The sequence below is a fragment of the Pinus tabuliformis genome, chromosome 9, assembly GCF_031772625.1.
Source record: "Pinus tabuliformis cultivar Carrire ecotype Pingquan chromosome 9, CPIR1, whole genome shotgun sequence".
Classification (NCBI taxonomy): domain Eukaryota; kingdom Viridiplantae; phylum Streptophyta; class Pinopsida; order Pinales; family Pinaceae; genus Pinus; species Pinus tabuliformis.
The window spans coordinates 201,032,487-201,056,712 of NC_142307.1; positions in this window are offsets into that span (position 1 = coordinate 201,032,487).

The following is a 24,226-nucleotide window of genomic DNA, read 5'->3' on the forward strand; positions in this document are numbered from 1 at the left end:
GGACACCTTTCAAAGAAGAAACTTCTGCATTTGAATAGAAATTAGATGTTATTATTAAAGGGATGGATAGACTTGGAGATAGAGTAGAAAAAATCGAGAGAAAATCCCTTTGGGATGGTCAACCAAGAAATACTGGGAGAAATCCAAATTTCAGGAAGAACCAAAATCCTAGCACTGGAAAGACAGGGCCTGACCAAAATATTAGGCCCCCATTTCAAGAAAATTATGTTGAAGACTCAACTTCTGATGAACCAACAGAAGACACTCAAATTAATTTGATGGGACTCAACAATGAACAACAAGTTTTCTTGACCCAAGAGGATCATGAAGCTCACATTCTTAAACAATTCCAAACTCAGTCAGGTGAATCATTTGACTTTATGGAGGGGTATGATACAGCCATTTATGAAGTCCACAAATAATACAATCTGAGGAGCAGAAGAATAGATGTCCCTGAAACCAATAAACAGAAAGGTACCAAACAGCTTAACAAAGGTAAGACCAATACCCCCTGTACATATTCTTTCTAGAACAGGTCCTAACCCTAATAACCCAATTGTTGAAGATGTATCAGATAATCAACCACCTAATAGACAACCTTCCACTTCTATTCCTTCGAAAGGAAACGTAGAAGAGCCTCTAGAACTTCATTTGGAAACAACTTCAGCCCATAATCCCACTCCTGAAGAGGAGAGAAACGAAGAAAATCCAGCTGTCCAAAATACAAGAACTTAGACCGAAAAACCTTTTAATCTTGAGACAAAAGTAGGCAAACTAAAGATAGTTGTTCCATTATCAAAATTAGCTAAACATGATGTCTACAGAAGTCAAATTAGCAGATCACTCAAAATTTCTGTGAACGAAGATTCAGTAAATGTTTTTGATGACCAGCCTGAATTGATATTTGGCCCTGGAGTAAATGGAAAAGCAATAGATGGAGAAGTTCCTCCTTTCTATGTAAGTTTAAACATACATGATAAAATACTTCATAATGCCATGTTTGATTCTGGTGCTTCTCATAACTTAATGCCTAAATCTGTAATGGAGAGACTAGACCTTGACATCACCAGGCCATATAAATACCTTTTCTCTTTTGATTCAAGTCAGGTAAGATGTTTAGGTTTAATCAAAGACTTATGTGTATCACTAGTCCAATATCCTGCCAAAACCATCTTAATGGACATAGTAGTAGCTGATATTCCACCAAAGTATGGCATGTTATTGTCTAGATCTTGGGGTGCAAAGCTTCAAGGATCTCTACAGTTAGACATGTCTTACGCTACTATTTCAGTGTTTGGTCAACCCAAGAGACTATACAAAGAAACCTTAATGAAGTATGTAGTAAGTAGTCAAGAGAAACCTCAAAATTTCCCTATCTATTTAGTACATTTAGATATGGATTCTTTTATCCTTTACAATGTTGAAATTGATCCCCCACATGAAACAAAAGTTTTAGCAGATGAACCAGAGCAAATTACAAATGAAAGGTCTAATGTCCGAATCCAAGAAATTTCTGAAAATCATGAAACATCAGATAAACTAGAAGAAACTAAAAAACCAGATCTCCCTATTAAACAGATCCCTGAAACTCTAGATACTAATTATGAACATGAAATCCTTTGGTACTTAGAATTTGATGGTTCTGTGAACAAATTAGGAGCAGGAGCAGGAGTCTGGGTGCACAATCTTGAAAACAATCATGCTGAAGGCCATGCCTACAGATTAAACTTTAGGTGCACTAATAATATGGCTGAATATGAAGCTCTATTGCTAGGTCTTAAACTGGTCAAGAAATTGGGAGCAACTAGAGTGTCAGTCCTAGGAGATTCTGATTTAATCATTCAATAGATAAAAGGGAAGTTCGTAACAAATGATCCCAAATTAAGAGAGTACAGAGGAACATCTGTAGAGATCCTTAATACATTTCTAGAAACTCAGCTTGCCAAAATCCGGAGAGAACACAACTTGCAAGCTCATAGCCTGGTAATGTTTGCCAGCACCTGTAAATTACCATTTGAACCAAATCATCAATTCACAACTGAGATTAGACATAGGTCAGCTATACTTGATAATGTAAAGAACTGGCAAGTGTTTGACAGTGATAATTAGATCAACAATTTTTTAACCCTAGAAGAAGAATTTTCTAGCACTAACATAGATGTAGATACAATTAGTGAGTTTGACCAAACAAATCAGATAGAAACATACATTTCAGCAGAAAATGCAACTCAAATGCTTCATCCAACAAAAATTACCAAAAAGGAAATACAGGATCTTAAAGAAATAGAAATTGATGAGATTATTGAAGGAGAATCTTAAGTTATCAATCTGAAAGACAATCATTTTCCCAAAGGATTAACTCCTTTGGAAGATCTCTTTGATTTCAACGATATTCCAAAGAAACCCAAAATGGAACCTCTAAAAGTAGACATTGAAGACTACAACATAGGAATAGAAGAAAATCCAAAAATGGTAAAATTATCCAAATCTTTGCCCCCTGATCAAAAACATAAGTATGTTGAACTAATCAAAGAATTCCATGATGTTTTTGCCTGGAGCTATGAAGACCTGAAATCTTATGACACCTCTATAATTCAACATACAATACCCCTCAAGGAATTTAATAAAAAACCATTCAAACAAAAGCTCAGAAGAATTAACCCTGCACTGTTGCCTTTAATTGAAAAAGAAATCAAACGAATGCATGATGCAGGGATAATTGCTCCAATTAGATTTTCAAAGTGGGTGTCTAATTTAGTGCCTACCAGGAAGAAAATAGGAGAAATTAGATTATGTGTTGACTTAAGAAATGTAAACAAGGTTTCTTTGAAAGACAATTACCCTTTACCTAAGATGGATCATATTTTACAAAGGGTAGTAGATGCTTCTAGGATTTCACTTTTGGATGGGTTTTCAGGTTATAATCAGATTCTGGTTCATCCTGATGACCAAGAAAAGACTGCATTTACAACACCATGGGGTACATTCAAATATGTTAAAATTTCATTCGGACTTAAGAATGCAGAGGCAACTTTTCAAAGAGCAATGGACATAGCTTTCTCAAAAGAAATTCATGATTTTCTGGTTATATATCTAGATGACCTGACTGTATTTTCCGAATCATATTAGCAACATTTGGATTGTCTCAAACAAGTGTTTTTAAAATGCAGAAAGTATGGTATTTCGTTAAATCCTAAAAAATCTTTGTTTGGTCTAGAAGAAGGCAAATTGTTAGGCCATATCATCTCCAAAGATGGCATCAGAATTGATCCTGCTAGAATAGAAGCTATTCTGCAAATACTCCACCCCAAAAATGTCAAAGAACTTCAAGCTTTCCTAAGAAAGATTAAATTTTTAAGAAGATTCATATCTAATTTGGCTGAATTAATTAGATTGTTGAACAATATGTTAAAGAAGGATTCAAAGGTTAAATGGACAGTAGAAGTCAAACAAGCATTTGAAGAAATTAAAATGGCTTTGACCATATTAGTGTCAGTCTTTGCAGCCTTCCTCTAGTGATCAAACATGCTGTTACAAAGTGATTTTAAAGTGTCAAGGTCAAATTTTGTCATTTCAGTGAGTCTTAAAGTAAAATTTGGTCACTAGGCATTAGGTCTAGGGTTTGCTTTCACTCCTTTCAAAGTTGTCCAAATGTCGGTCTATGTCACTATTCAGCTGAGTCTACCATCATTTAGAGCATTGTCATCATCATGTCAGGTTCCAATGGGTTATTTTACACCTTGTTCATGCTTCAGTTGCACCTAGCTACGGTCATTTCCCTCTCCTAGGGTTTTGAAGGCAATTTCTCTTGGATGGTCAAATCATTAGCAAAACTTGTATCCTGATGTTCATACACCTTCCCCTATCCTTAATGTACCTTATTAAATACTTCCCATCACTGAGATCCCTCAAATTCTTCATTTTTGCACAAACCCTAGTTTCTTGCTACAAACCCTATTTTCGAGGCTAGGCCCGTGTTTTTCCCTTTTGGACCCCTTCCCCTCACTCAATTTCAAAGATTACACTTTCCCCTACTTCCTAACATTGCTCCCCACCTAGCAAAATTTCCTCAAGAATTTATAAGCCCCCTATCCCCTTCATTTCGCTTCATTTCGACAAATCCCCCGTTCCACACATTGGGATAGGTTTCACTCAAATGATGTTCATGAGCAAGGCAAGATGAATTTGGAAAAACTAAGAGTGGTTTTTGTCCAAAACAGGCCAAGGAAGAAAAACCTCCTTCACTTTTTACACAGGTGTCATGGTTTTAGAGAAATGTCAAACATATAGTTGCCTTGGGAGAATTGATGCACCTCTGAAGTGACCTTGGGAAGATCAAGATTTCTCCTAGCTTGGTTGGCCAAATGACTTTCTTGATGATTCAAATGATAACTAGACACAAATATCTTTCCAATGAGATATCATGAGCTCAATTTGGGCACGGCGCACAGAGAGCGTGCGGCGCACTGGGTTTTTGGTGCGGCGCACATAGTTCAAAGCCTGGAATTGTTTCAAACTTCTCCAAATTTCTCATTCCTTGCGTGGATTTGCCAGGTAGGCTTGCTATCTTGATGTTCCATCAAATTTTATGATAAGAGATGGTCGTGTAAGGGTGATAAAGGTTGAAACAAAAATTCAAACCCTCTTTCTATAAACACAAACAAATTTGCTGCCAGGGTTTCAAAGCTCACAGTTTTGTCACCAAGGACTCTCCTCCTTCCCCATTTCTCCCTTGTTTCCTCATTTCCTACCCCCCCACTAAGCTGATCAATCCTACATTACATTCAAATCCCAAAACCCTAGCCCTTATAAAAATCTCCTCATCCCTATACAACTAATCCCAAACCCTAAACCTTATTCCCATACATAAAATCCCCCTCCTCTCCCTAATTAAATTTATTTCAATATTCCCTAAACCCTACTGTTTTCCCCTTCCTAACATTCCCTGGTTGCATTTTTGTTTTCCCCTTGGTGGTATAATCACAACACAATAGTTTTCTACATCATTAAAGGCCAGTTCAAGCACAGTTCATATACAGCAGCATCTTGTCTTCAAGGTATTTTGTACAACAGTCATGGCATCTGAGCATTCATCGGACTATGAGGTAGAAACCCAAAGTGACTCTCCCTTGGAAGAGTAGGCACCCCGGAGGCCTCATAAAAGTGGCAGACATGTTAGGGAAGAACCGACCACCCTTACAAAATTGCAAGCCTACCCTCTTGCTATGCAATGTTTTTAGCATCAGTCATGCTATGAGTTTTGTCAAAAGGAGGCTACTGTCCAATTTCATCATGAGTTGGCTCGTCTTTTTGCGCTGCACTTGCACGGAGATCAAGCTTGGCTGGTGTCACCTTTACACTTACACCAGAATCTGTCTCATTAGCAACTGGTATACCGAACATCGGTGAACCATGGCACAAGAAACAGAAGATTGACCGGCAGCATTATGAGCCATACATTAAAACCAGTTTCTTGAGGCAACTCAAGAGAGTGTTCCCGTTCTGGTATCTGAAAGATGAATATGCTCCACTAATGAGATTGATCATGAAATATTTCAGCTGTGAGGGACGCTTCTCTCGTCTTTATGCTTATCACATCAGGTTACTCATGCATTTCACTAGGGTACGGATGATGAGCATTCCGTATTTCATTTGTCGGAACATAGAGAGGATGACCACCTTTATACAACATAAAACCCCTCAGCAGCAACTTAACAGTGTATATCATTTTTTTCTTATTAAGATTTTGGTGGTTCATCATCTTGGATTGCAGGGCATCACTTGGGATGATTTCATCTCTCGTGACTTATTCAGAGCTTCACGGGGAGTATCAGAGGTTAAGCATGAAGGTGAACCTTCTCATCAGTATGAGTGCCATGAGACTGCTAGTGTGCCAGTATTCATCACATATCAGAGAGGCACCAGACATTTGTTTGCAGCGACAAAGTGAGTGTTATCTCCACCCGGGGTGGAAGGGGCCTCGTTTCCTCCATCAGCATCACAGGTACAAGACAAAGGCAAGAGGCCAATGCAGGATGAGGAGCCTTCAGGTGAGCCATCAGGTGAACGAGAGACTGACTTCATTCTCCTTCATGATGATGATACAGATACGGGTCCACAAAGCGCCAAACTTAGAGAGATCATCCAGGAGCAGAAATCAGAGATCAAAGCCTTAACCCTTGACTTGGAGAGGGCTAAGTGGACCATGAAATACTTGGAGCAGAGGAACAAATAGCTTGAAGATCAGCAGGCAATCATGGAGCTACAAAACATTCGTGAGCATCGCCAAGCTACATAAAGGAGAAAGTTGAGCTCACGTCATTGGAGCAAGAGATTAATGAGGATCGGGAGGCAAATCTCAAGAGAGTTAACATGCACTTAGAGAGGCTGTTGGATAAGGCCAACAAAGACCATGCACTATTGAGACACATGGATTTTCACTACATGGCACGAAACAAGGTGTGCAAGGCCCGAATCAAGAATTTGAAGGCGAAATTGAGGAAGGCCATCAAGAAGAAAAAGAGGAAAAGGGAGCTCGATCGTCTTCAGATATTGGCCAAAGCCTCTTTAGCCCAGCATAACACTTGATAAGGAAGCCCCAGCCCAAATTTCAAGGAATTTGGGGCATTTTTGGTATTTTTGTAAATTTTTGTGCAAAAAATAGGGTTTTTCTCCCTATGCGCCGCGCCACATGGCGCGCGCTTACAATAGGAGGCTCCAAATGCAAAAAAATTATAGTTTTGGATTTTTCATGAAAAATCATGACTGTTGGTGCATGGACTAGAAGTTTGGGCAAGTTTTGAGTCCTCAGGAGGTCAAAAACACCCTAAAAATGACCTCTCTGCCCCTATTTTGACACATAGGAAGCAGTCTTGGGATATTGAAGTTTTGGAGGGGCAAATGGGTACCAAATTCAGAAATTCCACTTGGGCTGGAAAGTAGATAGGTAGGGCATTCCAACAAGCACACTTGGGATCAATTTGGACTTCCGAAAGTACCTTAAAATTAACACCAAAGTGGCGCGATGCATACAGGAATTGGCACGGCGCACAGAGGTTTTTTGCCCAATTTTTCACCTTCCAGCTCAGAAATTCGGCCAGTTTGACTAGTTTTGCTTTGTGATGTAATTTTTGATCTATCTTGATGTAATTGGGTGAACATGATGTAATTTTGGTACTTATTTACTTGTTCTAGAGGGTTCATTCACCAAAAAGTGAGAATTTAATGAATGAATCAGTTTCCTACCTTATAAAGGCAAGTTGTTCTGACTGCCTAGATTTTAGTGCTTTGTTTAGAATTGGTTGAAACAACTCCTAGAATGATGAGCTAGACCCCTAGAGGCAAGGGAATAGGTTGGCTTTCCTATATTATGTAATTTCTAAGTCATTTTCGTGATTGGACACTTGGGATTGCTTTGGCATATCATTGTACATTCTATCTCTGCATTTTTGGCTAAGGAAAGACCAGGGTTTTGCAGCACTGTTTGGGATCCATGTGGCTTTATGTTTTGAGGGTGCGCTTCTCTGAGTAATTGTAAGTTCATTAGTGTTATGTGTATCATTTTCTTGCCCCTTCTTCTGAATTTGAACAATTGAGTGATTAAGGTAGAATTAATAACTGCTATGCTCTGCCTTTGAATTTGTTTAAATTTTCATGTTTTCATCTGTTTAAGGAGAATTCTTGAGACTCTCTTGATCTCCTTAGCTCCTCACCGATTTTATCTATCCATCTCACTCACTTTAAAGCATCAAAATGATTTCCTTCCTTGCCCCAATTGGAACTCTGCAGAAACTGTGCCTCATCCCTGAGCCAAATTTGCCTTTCCCATTTTTTTCAACAAAAACCCTCAAAAAAACAAATCAAATCCCTGCACTTAATACCTAGCCTAAGATCAGTTGAAAATTTAGTCATCTCGAGCCTCATCGATTATCTTTTGCCAAGATTGACCCAGAGAGAGCCCTCTCCTGTCCTCATAGGGCTAGCTACGAGGCTGAGTGTGGTTTGATGTGAACCTAGAACCTTGTCTTTTCAGCCTGAGACAAATCTAGGCTCTAACATAGTGGCGACCGTACTGGGGAGAAAATGTTTGCTTGTTGATGTCATTTGTTTTATAAGCTACAGACGGAGCTTGAAGCTATGCCAGGTGGCCTACAAAACACTTTTTCTTTGCATTAGAGCAAGTAGATAAACACTGCTTCAGTCAATCTCCGGCCTAGCTTGTAAACGTGACATCTAACTTGTTAATTGCCCCAGTACATGTCTCAAGTTCAGATCTGATTGTTGATGGTGGAAAAAGATTAGACACTGGCAAGGCTGAAATCATTCACCTGGCGACTCTAAATTAGTTTTGGGATCAGATCTAAAGACTCCACTGGAGGATGATCCTGACAAGCAGAAACATGAAAAGACAATATGGATAGATCAGGTATTCAAGTTGGAGTTTCATCCAAGACATTTTGTTCTTTGTTCTAAATTATTTCTTCTCTTTTCCCGAGAATGTCAATAAGGCTTTGCAAAGTATACTATGCCTGAGAAAATATCCCAGGCTTACATTTGATCCCTTCCCTTTGAAGATGGTAAATACCAAAGATTTGCATGCCTTTGAGCTTGATCAAGACCCTTCTTCTGAATCTTGTGATGACCCTCTTCAGAGTGATGAACCTAAAGAAAACAAAACTGATCCTGTAGCTCTTGTATATACTCCTACACCTTTTATAGTCCCGGATAGGTATAAACCTCTTATTTTACCTTCTGTTCTTCATGCTTTTCCCAAAAACTATGATCGATACTTGCCAAGGTTTGATGGTGAATGTAACAATGTCAATGTTGAGCAACATGTGCAGAATTTTGAGGCTTTTCTAGACCTTTTTGAAGTTGATAACGAAGATGTTAGTATAAGGCTTTTTGCTCTTTCTTTGCAAGGCAAAGTCAAGAGTTGGTTCAAAACCTTGCTTGATGCAAGCATCTCGGATTTCCAGCAGTTCGTCAAAGTTTTTCTCGATAGGTGGATGATCAAACAGAACCTTTTCCTTATTGTAGAAGAGTATAACCAACTGAAAAGACTGCCAGGGGAGACAGTACAATAGTTTTCAGCCAGATTTAATCAAGTTTATTATTCAATGTCGGTTGATATAAGACCCCCTCCTAGATCTGCTCTCTTGAACTACCCGGGCACCTTCGATCTGGAAATGGAGTTTCAGCTGAGAGAAAGGAATGTCGCAACACTTGAAAAGATGCAGAACAATGCAGTAAATGTAGAGGCTCATCTGCTGATCCGAAGGGCAAGGTTGAAGGAAGAAGAAATGGGAAACATAGATCTGAAGGAATCAAAATCTCTAGAGGTAAAGCTTGACATTTTGGTAAGTGTAGTGGAAGAGATGATGCAGAGGATCACCACAAGGAATGAGAATAATGTTCAAGCCCATGGCTCGCTAATTGAAGAAGAACAAGTCTCTGATTCAAAACATCTTCTTTCATATCCCAATTGTTATAGATCTGATAATGATTGTTTTGTAGACCATCTTGGAGAAGAGAGATCTGTTGATATGACATGTATGCTTGATGATGTCTTTTATACTGATGATTTGCCTCAGTTTGATCAGTATGATGATGGTGATTATGTTCTCCAAACATAAGCTAATCTTGTAGACAAATCAATAGCTAGTTTGTGGGAAGAGGAAGTTCGTTTTCAGCAGCTCGAATACAGTGATCAACCGATGCATATCAGCTATGACAATGATGAGGAAAGTGCAGCAAATTTTGAAGTAATTGAAGGATCTTTGCCTTTTTGTTTTGCTTCATGTCAGTTCATCAGAGACAACTTCCATGCAATTAGAAATTAGCTGTCAACAAGTCTTGATTTGGACCATCTTGAGGGCAATGTAAACCTTGTTCAAGACTTTTCATATCCAGATTTGCAGCCCCCGAATGCCTTTGATTGTCAAGTTGCAAATAAATACTTGGAAGCTGGAACATATGCTCAGATGATGCAAGATAATTCCATACCATTTTGTTTCGAATCATTTCAGTTTTTGAAGGGAAAATTTCATAGTACATCTTCAGTAAAAAATGAGCAGCATGTAGGCAATCATGTAATCACATTGGAACCAATAGAAAATGGGTTGTAGCAGTCTTTTCAAGTTTTACATGATCCACTAGCTGATATTTTGGATGAGGTTTGCAGTCAAAGTCCTTCTCCATTGACTACATGTGAGCCTAAAACGTGTACTGATATAAACTTGACCCAACAGCTGGTTTCTTTATCATTTTCAGCAGGAGTCTTGTTACAAAGCTCAGATCAAAGTTTGCATTCATGGTATGAGGAGAAGAGAAGTAACCTATTGGATGAGCTAAGTCCCAGTGTCCATGAATTTCAAGATCCTTATGCAGTGTTTTTGGAGGAGGATAGAGAATCCATAGCATTCAATGGATCTGTTTCCAAGTTGTCATGGGAGTTGCCTTTCAGTAGTTCTCTCTTGTTGTTCATAAGCGAGCACTTGCAGAGAATTCAAACAGCAGACGGAATACTTACTTGGTTTCATTGGTTGTTTCATTTCACTTGATCAGGTGATGAATGAAACTGTTAGAGTAGGTTTTGATGAATAAGCTCCACTTTGAGCATCATTTCCAGTTTGTCGGTTGTGTTTAAGTGTCGAGTTAGTTTTTAGTAGAGTGAGAGTCAGTTTGTGTAGTCAAGTCATCAGTTTTCAGTCATACATTTCAGCTTGAGTTTTGACTCCATAGCCCAATGGATGAAGGCACTTGTCTGCTCTTCCAAAGATCTGTAGTTCTTGGCACCTCCAAGGAGCTACCATCCCCATTGGAGCCAATGTTAGTTTCAGTCTTTGCAGCCTTCCTCCAGTGATCAAACATGCTCTTACAAAGTGATTTTAAAGTGTCAAGGTCAAATTTTGTCATTTCATTGAATCTTCAAGTAAAATTTGGTCACTAGGCATTAGGTCTAGGGTTTGCTTTCACTCCTTTCAAAGTTGTCCAAATGTCAGTCTATTTCACTATTCAGCTGAGTCTACCATCATTCAAAGCATTGTCATCATCATGTCAGGTTCCAATGGGTCATTTTACACCTTTTTCATGCTTCAGTTGCGCCTAGCTACGGTCATTTCCCTCTCCTAGGGTTTTGAAGGCAATTTCTCTTGGATGGTCAAATCATTAGCAAAACTTGTATCATGATGTTCATACACCTTCCCCTATCCTTAATGTACCTTATTAAACACTTCCCATCACTGAGATCCCTCAAATTCTTCATTTTTCCACAAACCCTAGTTTCTTGCTACAAACCCTATTTTCGAGGCTAGGCCTGTGTTTTGCCCTTTTGGACCCCTTCCCCTCACTCAATTTCAGAGATTATACTTTCCCCTACTTCCTAACATCCCTCCCCACCGAGCAAAATTTCCTCAAGAATTTAGAAGCCCCCTATCCCCTTCATTTCGCTTCATTTCGACAAATCCCCTGTTCCACACATCGGAATAGGTTTCACTCAAATGATGTTTCTGAGCAAGGAAAGATGAATTTGGAAAAAATAAGAGAGGTATTTGTCCACAAAAAGCCAAGAAAAAAAAATTTCCTTCGCGTTTTACACAGGTGTCATGGTTTTAGAGAAATGTCAAAAATACAATTGCCTTGGGAGAATTGATACACCTCTGAAGTGACCTTGGGAAAATCAAGTTTTCTCCTAGCTTGGTTGGCCAAATGACTTTCTTGATGAGTCAAATGATAACTATACACAAATATATTTCCAATGAGCTATCATGAGCTCAATGTGGAGTTGAGGAAGGCATTCAAAAGTTGACTGTAACAGCACTCTGCCTTTAGGCAGCCTCATTTGGCACATTTTGACCAGTCTTGGGAGATTTGATTTTTGACAGGGAAAATGAACTCCAAAATTGAAAAATTATAGTTGTGTTGGAAATTATACTAAAATACCTTTCGAACGAGCTATCCTGCGCCCAATTTGTACACCAGGAAGGCCTCCAAAAGTCTTTTGGAAGAAGTGCGATGCACAAAGTAGGTGGCGCGGCGCACTGGGGAGGCGCGACGCACTGGGAGAAATTGTCCAGTGTTATTTTGAACAGGTGCGGCGCACAGAGAGCACGCGGCACATTGGTTTTTTGGTACGGTGCACATAGTTCAAAGCCTAGAATTGTTTCAAACTTCTCCCAATTTCTCATTCCTTGCGTGGATTTGCCAGGTAGGCTTGCTATCTTGATGTTACATCAAATTTTATGATAAGAGATGGTGGTGTAAGGGTGATAAAGGTTGAAACAAAAATTCAAACCCTCTTTCTATAAACACAAAAAAATTTCTGCCAGGGTTTCAGAGCTCACAGTTTTGTCACCAAGGACTCTCCTCCTTCCCCATTTCCCCCTTGTTTCCTCATTTCCTACCCCCCCACTAAGCTGATCAATCCTACATTACATTCAAATTCAAAAACCCTAGCCCTTGTAAAAATCTCCTCATCCCTATACAACTAATCCCAAACCCTAAACCTTATTCCCATACATAAAATCCCCCTCCTCTCCCTAATTAAATTTATTTCAATATTCCCTAATCCCCTACTATTTTCCCCTTCCTAACATTCCCTGGTTGCATTTGTTTTTTCCACTTGGTGGCAGAATCACAACATAGCAGTTTTCTACATCATTAAAGGCTAGTTCAAGCACAGTTCATATACAACAACATCTTGTCTTCAAGTTATTTTGTACAACAGTCATGGCATCTGAGCATTCATCAGACTATGAGGTAGAAACCCAAAGTGACTCTCCCTTGGAAGAGCAGGCACCCCGAAGGCCTCATAAAAGTGGCAGACATGTTAGGGAAGAACCGACCACCCTTACAGAATTGCAAGCCCGCCCTCTTGCTATGTAGTGTTTTCAGCATCAGTCATGCTATGAGTTTTGTCAAAAGGTGGCTAGTGTCCAATTTCATCATGAGTTGGCTCGTCATTTTGTGCTACACTTGCACGGAGATGAAGCTATCTTGGCTGGTGTCACCTTCACACTTACAACAGAATCTGTCTCATTAGCAATCGGTATACCGAACATCAGTGAACCATGGCACAAGAAATAGAAGATTGACTGGCAGCATTATGAGCCATACATTAAAACCAGTTTCTTGAGGCAGCTCAAGAGAGTGTTCCCGTTCTGGTATCTGAAAGATGAATATGCTCCACTAATGAGATTGATCATGAAATATTTCAGCTGTGAGGGACGCTTCTCTCGTCTTTATGCTTATCACATCAGGTTACTCAAGCATTTCACCAGGGTACAGATGATGAGCATTCCGTATTTCATTTTCCGGAACATAGAGAGGATGACCACCTTTATGCAGCATAAAACCCCTCAGCAGCAACTTAATAGTGTATATCATTTTGCTCTTATTAAGATTTTGGTGGTTCATTAGCTTGGATTGCAGGGCATCACTTGGGATGATTTCATCTCTCGTAACTTCTTCAGAGCTTCATGGGGAGTATCAGAGGTTAAGCATGAAGGTGAACCTTCTCATCAGTATGAGCACCATGAGACTGCTAGTGTGCCGGTATTCATCACATATCAAAGAGGTACCAGACATTTGTTTGCAGCGGAAAAGCGAGTGTTATATCCACCCGGGGTGGAAGGGGCCTCGTTTCCTCCATCAGCATCACAGGTGCAGGACAAAGGCAAGAGTCCAATGCAGGATGAGGGGCCTTTAGGTGAGCCATTAGGTGAACGAGAGACCGACTTCATTCTCCTTCATGATGATGATACAGATACGGGTCCACAAAGCGCCAAACTTAGAGAGATCATCCAGGCGCAGCAATCAGAGATCGAAGCCTTATCCCTTGACTTGGAGAGGGCTAAGTGGACCATGAAATACTTGGAGTAGAGGAAAAAATAGCTTGAAGATCAGTAGGCAATCATGGAGCTACAAAACATTCGTGAGCATCGCGAAGCTGCACAAAGGAGAAGAGTTGAGCTCACGTCATTGGAGCAAGAGATTAATGAGGATCGGGAGGCCAATCTCGAGAGCGTTAACATACACCTAGAGACGCTATTGGATAAGGCTGAAAAAGACCATGCACTACTGAGACACATGGCTTTTCACTACATGGCACGAAACAAGGTGTGCAAGGCTCAAATCAGGAATTTGAAGGCGAAATTGAGGAAGGCCATCAAGAAGAAAAAGAGGCAAAGGGAGCTCGATCGTCTTCAGATATTGGCTGGAGCTTCTTTAGCCTAGCATAACACTTGATAAGGAAGCCCCAGCCCAAATTTCAAGGAATTTGGGGCATTTTTGGTATTTTTGTACATTTTTGTGCAAAAAATAGGGTTTTTCTCCCTGTGCGCCGTGCCACGTGGCGCGTGCTTACCATACGAGGCTCCAAATGCAAAAAAGTTTATAGTTTTGGATTTTTCATGAGAAATCATGAATTTTGGCACATGGCCTAGAAGTTTGGGCAAGTTTTGAGTCCTCAGGAGGTCAAAAACACCCTAAAAATGACCTCTTTGCCCCTATTTTGACACACAGGAAGCAGTCTTGGGAGATTGAGGTTTTGGAGGGGCAAATGGGCACCAAATTCAGACATTCCACTTGGGCTAGAAAGTAGACAGGTAGGGATTTCCAACAAGCACACTTGGGCTCAATTTTGACTTCAGAAAGTACCTCAAAATTAGCACCAAATTGGCACGACGCATATAGAAATTGGCACGGTGCACAGAGGTTTTTTGCCCAATTTTTCACCTTCCAACTCAGAAATTCGGCCAGTTTGACTAGTTTTGCTTTGTGATGTAATTTTTGATCTATCTTGATGTAATTGGATGAACATGATGTAATTTTGGTACTTATTTACTTGTTCTAGAGGATTCATTCACCAAAAAGTCAAAATTTAATGAATGAATCAGTTTCCTACCTTATAGAGGAAAGTTGTTTTGACTACCTAGATTTTAGTGCTTTGTTTAGAATTGGTTGAAACAGCTCCTAGAATGATGAGCTCGACCCCTAGAGGCAAGGGAATAGGTTGGCTTGCCTATATTATGTAATTTCTAAGTCATTTTCAGGGTTGGACACTTGGGATTGCTTTGGCATACCATTGTACATTCTATCTCTGCATTTTTGGCTAAGGAAAGACCAGGGTTTTGCAGCATTGTTTGGGATCCATGTGGCTTTATGTTTTGATGGTGTGCTTCTTTGAGTAATTGTAAGTTCATTAGTGTTATCTGTATCATTTTCTTGCCCCTTCTTCTGAATTTGAACAAATGAGTGATTAAGGTAGAATTCATAACTGTTATGCTCTACCTTTGAATTTGTTTAAATTTTCATGTTTTTATCTGTTTAAGGAGAATTCTTGAGACTCTCTTGCTCTCCTTAGCTCCTCACCGGTCTGATCTATCCATCTCACTCACTTTAAAGCATCAAAACAATTTCCTTCCTTGCCCCAATCGGAACTCTGCAGAAACTTTGCCTCATCCCCGAGCCCAATTTGCCTTTCCCATTTTTTCAACAAAAACCCTCAAAAAAACAAATCAAATCCCTGCACTTAATACCTAGCCTAAGATCAGTTGCAAATTTAGTCATCTTGAGCCTCATCGATTACCTTTTGCTGAGATTGACCCAGAGAGAGCCCTCTCCTATCCTCGTAAGGCTAGCTACGAGGCTGAGCGTGGTTTGGTGTGGACCTAGAACCTTATCTTTTCAGCCTGAGACAAATCTAGGCTCTAACAGACCATAACACCAGTCCTTACAAGTCCAAAGTTTGATAGAGACTTCATAATTTTTTCATTTGCATCAGAACACACTATAGCAGCTATTTTACTGCAAAAAGATGATCAAGGATGTGAAAAACCCATAGCCTTTTTCAGTAAAGCACTTAGAGATGCACCTCTAAATTATAAAATCATGGAAAAACAGGCTTTTACACTTTTGAAAGCTATTAAAGTCTTCAGAGTCTATATATTGTACTCCCATGTAATAGCTTATGTACCAAATGTTGTTGTCAAAGACATCCTGACTCAGGATGGAATTGAAGGAAAACAAGGTAAATGGATAGCTAATATATTGGAATATGATATTGAAATAAAACCTACAAAGCTTATAAAAGGATAGGGATTGGCTAAACTCATGACTGAAACAAACTTTCAAGCCTTGGATATTAATGAACTAGATAATGAACAGGAGATGGTGACTCCACAAATCAGCCAGCCCTTCTTAGAATCACCTTGGTATGTTGATATCACTCATGTATTATTAAACCTGCAGGCTCCTCCAGGGTTATCTAGAACAAAGAAAATGTTTTTAAAGATGAAAGCTTCAAAATTTTGTATTTTAGATAATGCTCTCTTTTGGAAAAATCATGAAGGTATTCTATTGAATTGTTTAATAAAAGAAGAAGCTGGCAAGGTTCTCAAAGAATTTCATGCAGGGGACTGCGTGGACAACTTTACTGGAAATCAACTGTAGGCAACATCCTAAGGGCTGGATTTTATTGGCAAAACTTGTTCGCTAATGTCAAGAAGTTTGTCACTGCTTGCCACAAATGCCAAATTTTTGAAGGAAAAAGGAAACTATTACCCTTACCCTTGAGACCAATTTCCACTGAAAAGCCCTTTCAACAATGGGGTTTGGACTTCATTGTACAAATACACCCTCCCTCTTCTGGCCAACATAAATGGATCCTCACTGCACAGACTATTTCACCAAATGGATAGAAGCCATTCCTTCTAGACAAGCCAATGATACAGTGATTATAGGATTCTTAGAAACCAACATATTGTCTACGTTTGGCTGTCCCGAAAAAATCATAACTGATAATGCTGCTGCCTTCAAGTCCAAAGAAATGATAAATTTCTGTAACAAATACCATATCACTTTAGGCCATTCCACAGCCTATTACCCTCAAGGTAATGGTCTAGCTGAGTCTTCCAATAAAAGCTTGATTAATATTATTAAGAAATTGTTGGAAGAGAACAATAAAAAATGGCACATGAAACTTATAAAAGCACTATGGGTAGACAGACTTACTACAAAGAGATCTATTAGAACTAGCCCTTATGAGTTAGTTTATGGCATGGAGGCTGTATTTCCTTCATCTTTAGGAGTTCCTATAACAAAATTACTACAAGAAGCTCAGGTGGAACCCAATGACATTCAAAGGAGAATAAATCAGACCATCCTTTTGCAGTAGACCAGAGAAGAAGTGCACCAAAGATCCCAAGTGTTACAAGAAAAACTCAAGAAAATATTTGATAAAAGGACCAAAGCAGAAGACTTCTACCTTGGAGACAAAGTTATAAGGAGGAATTCTTGGAGAGAAGACAAAGGAAAACATGGGAAGTTTGACTTCCTGTGGAAAGGACCTTTTATTGTCCAGGCCTTACAAGGGAACAATACCTACTTTCTAAAGAGCCTGGATGGTACAGAAACAGAAGAAGGACCAGTGAATGGTCGAATGCAGAAACATTACTTTGATCCAGTTTTTTAATGTATTCTGACTCTAACGTGTACATACTATATCCTTGATAATGTCACATTTTGGATTGGATAGTAACTTGCTGGAGTCGAAGCCCGAAGAGAAGGTCCTAAGCTTCACAAGTGTGCTGTCATACATATAATAAAGCAACCAGCAGAAGGAATTTTCAGAGCACAGTCAGAGTTATTCAGAAGGCCATCTGACCTGTTGTTCTTGACTTTCCACCAGGGAAAGACATCCCCAAGTGGAGCCACTGTTATGCTCCTATACCAATAGGTGTCATATTTCATGATTGACTTATTGAGATCTGTAATATGTTCATTCCTTTCCTAGTTGCAAAGGTTTTCCATATTATCAAAAAATCAAAGAAAATTAAAAAATTTTAAAAATGTAAAGAGGGTAAAAAGAATAAAATGGTAAAAAAAAAGCGAAAGAAATGAACCCAAAATAAAAATAGACCAGGAAAGTGTGTAAGTGTAAATGCCACTACTTTTTCATTTTTTGTAATAAGCATTGTGTGCAGCTTGTTAATTTATGCCACAATTGATGAAGAGCCAAACAACTTAATCTTAGCTAGTTCATATTTGAATTTCCTGTTTTAGAGATAGAGAATAAAATCTGACCAAACTATTTAATCTTGGCAGATAAGTAGATAGGTAGAATAAATAAAAAGGAACTCAACATTTTAATCTAAGCCCTTGGAAGTAATAAGTGCAGACTTAGGTAGGCTTACTATGCAAAGAAAAGAAAAGTTAGTAAAGGTTTTTCCAGTCTAAGTGCACCCAAATAAAGAAGAAAAATGCTAGGCTAAAGTAGGCAGGGTAGGTAGATGGCGTTGCAGAATGATAATTGTGATAGATTATGTCTCTAAATGTGTTAGTCTTTATCTCTATCACAAGTGCAAGGTGGACATTATTCTTGATGCAGCTCAAGCAAGACAAGGTTGAATAACTAACTGCCCTTCATATTTTTCCCTAATCATTCACTAATTCCCCCTAAAATATTAAGATTTGTTCCTAATATCACTCATAAACCACTCATTCCATTTCATAATGATTGCCTAAGTAAAACCCCATTTTACTTAGGAAAATGGCCACCTTTCTCATACAAACCCCCTTTTTCCCCTTCAAAGCCTAAGTTTAAATATATATTCAAAGGGTTTTTAAACTTGGCGCTTTCATTTCATAAATTCATATTAATTTTTAACATTTATTATTATATAAATCCCGCACCATATTACCTTTCCCATATTATATAAATATATTACAAAACCCCAAATACTATATATATCCCACCCCGGTCGATTACGATCATAGTCGCTGTTCAATAAGGATTAATAAATTTGTTTGAAATTTATTAAAACCTTCCCTGCCGCACAACGGACATAATTAACCATCCGGGTTGATTAAAAACCCATCCCGACCAATCAAAATAGCCTCAGAATGATTAAAACTTTGTTATATCGTGCCGGGCCTGCACAGTTATACCCCCGCCGTGTTCCCTGCCCGTCCGCCGTCCGATCTCCATCGCCACATCCAATGGTTGACATCCGTATTGCGACCCCCCTCACGACTGCACATTAACTCGCGATCGTCGACAGTTTTCTGCCCATTCCTCTGCCACACGTCGCCCATCTAGTATGCTCGCTCGCCCTCCGTCCAATACCACCTAACCCCAAAATTGGTGCGAGCAAAACCGCTAACCGCCTTCCACTGACGTCATCTGCCACGTCACCCACCACGTCATCCACCCTCCGCTGATGGCATCTGCCCGATAAACACCAAAAACTCCCACCAACCGTTATTTTGCTGAATAAAATGCCATTTTTGTTGTTGTTCGTTGCGTCCAGTATTTCTAGGCAGAAACAACGACCAAGGCCAGCAGTCCAGTTTCAAACCAGCACCCAACTAGGAGAGCTACACCATGAGCTCTGAGTTTCCATTTCAACTTGTCAGTGTACTGTTTCCTTCTTCAATGCAGAAGGCCCGAATTCTGGTTTGAAAATACAAAGAAACTAAAGAAAACCCCTTGTAACCCTGAAAGGTTGCACCCCTCAACGTTACTCACTAAAAATATGTTGGAAATATTGTTAAAATTTCACCCCTGGGTAAAAGTTAAATGTTGAGCTATTTATCAGATAGAGTTATCTACCAGACAGAGATGAATAGGGTAAACAGTCAAAGTGTATCATATCAGGGTTAAAGAGTATTAGTAAGAACAGGGCAGCCAACACAGAGTGACCAAAGAAAGACAGCTTCAAGCCAAATCCTAGGGCTTGCCTCTAGCACATTCAACAAAAACAGGACCAGCACAACACCAGTTTACCTTTTTCCTATTATAGAGAGTAGCTGTTTCTATTTTCTTGTAAGATATTATTAGTCATCCTAGATATTATCTCACTCTGTTATGAGATATTTGTTTTATAATTTGTTGCATAAATACTACCCCCCCCCCCCCCCCCACATTGGAGTATTGTGGGTGGATTCCTAGACTTTGTTGTAATATTGATTTTTTGGAATAAAGAGATGTTGGAATCAACTGTTGCATGGCTTACTGGATGAAGAATTGAAGCAGAGGACTTGTCACAAACTTCTTGAATCAACCACTGGATCAATAATTCCTCTATATCTTGTGTTTTAAAGTTTTCTTAGTTTATTATATCATTTGTGTTTCACAATCTGAATGATAAAGAAAAGATTTAATTTCAGAATATTCTTGATTGCACTCTGTTTTCAGTCATTATTGTTCTCTATTTTTTCTTCAGAATTAGGATAAGAAGTGAAATCTTAATTGCTCCTGTTTCCTAATTCTTTCATGTTAATTATTTGCTAAAGAATACTTAACTTCTCCTTATCAGTAATCATCCAATTTCCCTCTTTAAATAGGTTGAAGGATTCTCAACTGCCCTTCACCTCATTTGAGCCCATTCCATCTGTTTCAAGTCTTTATTTGTTCCTTGTTTGACCACCTTGATCTGTGAAACCATCCTATGTTAAGAAACCAAATCCAGAAAGCCATCTTCTTTGACTCCATTAGCCCAATGGACTGAACTACTCTGTCTTACCTCTCTGTTCTATTGAATCTCACCACCCAAACTCAAACAAAACTCCTAAACTTCATAACTAGCCTAATACCTTTAAAAACAAAACTAAATCATAAAGAGAGAGCCCTCTCTAGATACAGATTGGCTAGATTCTATATCTAAAAGATTGGTCTGTGGTTATCTTGGCCTCCTTTCCCTTTCTTACAACTTTTGGGAAAACCTAAGTGATAACAGGGAGCATTTGATAGTGACAAAAAAATTAATAGCCTAAAGATGCCTCAAGGTGCGTCATAGACGATAGATCAAAGTATTGCGGAAATACCACATCCATCGACTCCACCTCTTCCATCACTTCCACTTCATACACCTACGCCTCCACCTCTACCTCTGCCTCTATTATTCAGTATCGTGAACATTATGAAGATTCTTATATTCAAGGGTCTAGGGAAATAAGACCCCGATTAGTTATGGTTTGTAGCAGATGTTGTGTGGAAGTGACAATAGATAATGGATGATGATCTAAAGAAAGCATAGTTGGTCACAACATTGCAAGATAGGGTGTTGAGTTGGTATATTAAGTACAGTATGACTCATCCAGCTACATCATTAAAAGAATAAATATGCGCTAAATAATGAATTCATAAAGCCTAAATCTCAATCCGAGTCTATGACTGTGGTCAAAGAACTTAAGCAGAAGGGGAATGAATCTGCATGGGATTTTGATCAAAGGTTGAAATTTATGCTACAATAGGCTAATCTAACGATCTCGGACGAGCAACATAAGGATAGGTATATTTCTTCTTTGTTACCTCATTTGAGATTACCATTGTCACAACAAAACGTTGGATCGTAGGTTGAGGCACTGGAAATGTTTATGAAGTTGGAGGCTTCGCCTATTCAAGATATGAATCTCAGAGCGCAGAGGATTCATTCGTAGTTGGCTGGCCTACATATGGAGTTGTAGGATCTAAAAAATGGGAAAGAGGTCCATAATGAGACTTTTTCTGAAGTATGGTGCTTAAAGTGTAAAGGGCATGGTCATGAAAAGGATCATTTCTTGGTATATCAGAACTATCTAATTGGGGGAGGTCCTATCCCCTTGAAGCCAGAAAATACCGCTAGATCAAGCAACAATGTAGTGCCATGGTGCGTTATCTGCCAAATAATAGGAAAACACTCGAAAAATAGCTACTATTTATTGCAGAAGTTTGTACAGATTCCCCAACAACTATTTTTCAATTTTTGTATGTCTGTAGGCCATGACAAGCACAATTATCGAGGCTATGGGTTAATGATAGAAATAACACTGACATATAGAGTATAGGCTCAGACACATCCTCAGCAAGATCAAGGCACACTTTTAGCACACAGAGGATTCAGGGATGAGGAAGAGGATGAGGGGGAGAAGCTAGAAGAGCTTGCAGAAACATTATTTGTTGCAATTGTGGGGAACTAGGTGACTTTGCGCAAGATTATCAAAAGCCAACTTGCCCTTCTTACCAATATTTTTGAGAGTTTGACCATGTTATAAATTATTGTCCTGTACTCATCACTAAAATCCAAGAGAAGAAGAACCAACAGCCCACTGAGAACATCCAAATGATGAGGTCAAAACCATGTGAAGATGGGCCCAACGTTAATATAGTTAAGCGAAGAGGTATAGCTACCAAGGAAGATAAAGCCAAGGGAAAATAACTAGAAGAAAATATATGGGTGCACAAGGTTGCTAATAAGGATACTGAATTTGATATTCATAAGGAAAAGGAAACTTGTATGGAGGTGAAAAAGAGCTTTGCGGATGTAGGAGATTCTACATCAAAGACTTAAAGTGAACAAATGGAGAAGGTAGAAGAATTCAATTCTATGCAAGAAACAGATCCCTTAGTTTTGAAATCCTTCTAACATACTTTCATGAAGCTCTTAAGGGACCAAAAAGCAATGGAGGGACTGCAAGAGTTAATAAACAACTATGTTGGCAAGGGTAAGCCACTGCCTAAACAACGCACAATGCATAAAAGTAGAAAAAAGTAAGAAAAGGGTTGGTCGAGAGATGAGATTGACTACACAAATCGAGGAATTTGAAATGGACCAGGTGATCCTAGATTTGGGATCTGATGCAAATGTTCTGCCTAAATAGCCCTAGGAAAGAATAGGAAAGTCAGCACTGCATTGGTCACCAATTCAACTACGGATGGCAAACCAACAGAATATTATTCATATGGGACGCTTACATGGAGTAACTATAGACATTGAAGGGGCACACACTATCGCTGATTATGAGGCAGTCAAAATAGAGGATAATAGTAATTCCTACCCAGTGCTACTTTTAATTGATTAGGCATTTGATATGAATGTGGTCATCAACCTGAAGAAGCGCAGTATGACATTTGAGAAGAAGCAACTGAGGTTCATTGCTCCATTAGATCCATCCGAGGGTGCATCGTATACTAAACTAGTCTGAGATTACTATGAGGAGGATGATATTGAGCAGATCTATAGGCTTACTACTAGGTGGATGGTACAATTACTTGGGAAAATGACAGCGCCTACATCTCGAATTCAGATGAGAAGCTCGAGCATTGGAAGAATAGATTGCATGAAGTATCAACGATGCGATACAACTAACTTACTAAATCACTCCACTGTATATCCATTGAGGTATGCAGCTTACCATATTATGATGGCTTAAAAGATGTAAATTTATTTCTTGATAAATTTGAAAGAGATGTACCAGAGAAGCATCCGTTTTATGCACTTGACATCGTGTTGAGAGCTACGCCTGCCAGATGATGAGGTACACCTGGCTAGAATCAAGAGGGGAGAAACTCCGGAATCACCCTCACTCACCGATAACCTGGGAGGGTGATACTCTAGTATAGGAACTGTAGTTGAAGGAAGTAGGTTCTAACTGGAGTACTTCATGAGGCGCCAAGTAGTGATTGAATGGAGCAACGAGAAATAAAGAAAGTGGTTTCCTGCTTAAGGCCAATGTTGTGTTGAATGAGTATTTCATGTATATCAGCATGTGGTCTTCTTATAGACCCATTTGCAGCCAACGATATTGAAGCCAGGTCGTGGAGGAACAAGAGTCCATGTGTTGTTGCGTAGCAAAGCATGAAATTATTCTTGCATAGCAAGACGCCAATGAGGCTCTCGCTTGGCCTGAGAATAGCAGGTTGGATCTGAGGATGCAGTGGTAGCAAGCATAGCAGAAAAGCACGGTGGGATAGGATGACGAGTAGCATATAGCACCTTTGGTTTCCGAATGCCACTTTTCGACCGAGTCACCATGTGATGAGTCGATGTCACCGGTGCTGTCAAGGAGGTCGTCGTAGCAGAAGAACTGGGAATAGAAGTGGTAAGGTAATAGGAGCTACTAGGGCTAATGTTGAGTCCTACCTCCCCCTCGCTTTGCGGTAGTTCAGGTGGGAACCACTCAATTCCCCGGCTCGCTTACCCTCCTAATACGGAACGAGCCGACCCACTCTATGCATAGCTGACCCCGTCACTTTCACATTGACCAGGATCTCGCTTAAGAAGCAATGACCTCTTTCTTTCCTTACAACCTAACTGTTCATATAAGCATTAGTACTTCGAAGTACTTATCTAATTAAAGCAAAGTAAATAAAAAGAGGGCTTGCGCTTCTGAGGGCAAGGAATAGATCGTCAAAATCTTTCGAAAGCGTATCCGTAGCTCACTGTATTTACTTCTTTACTTATCC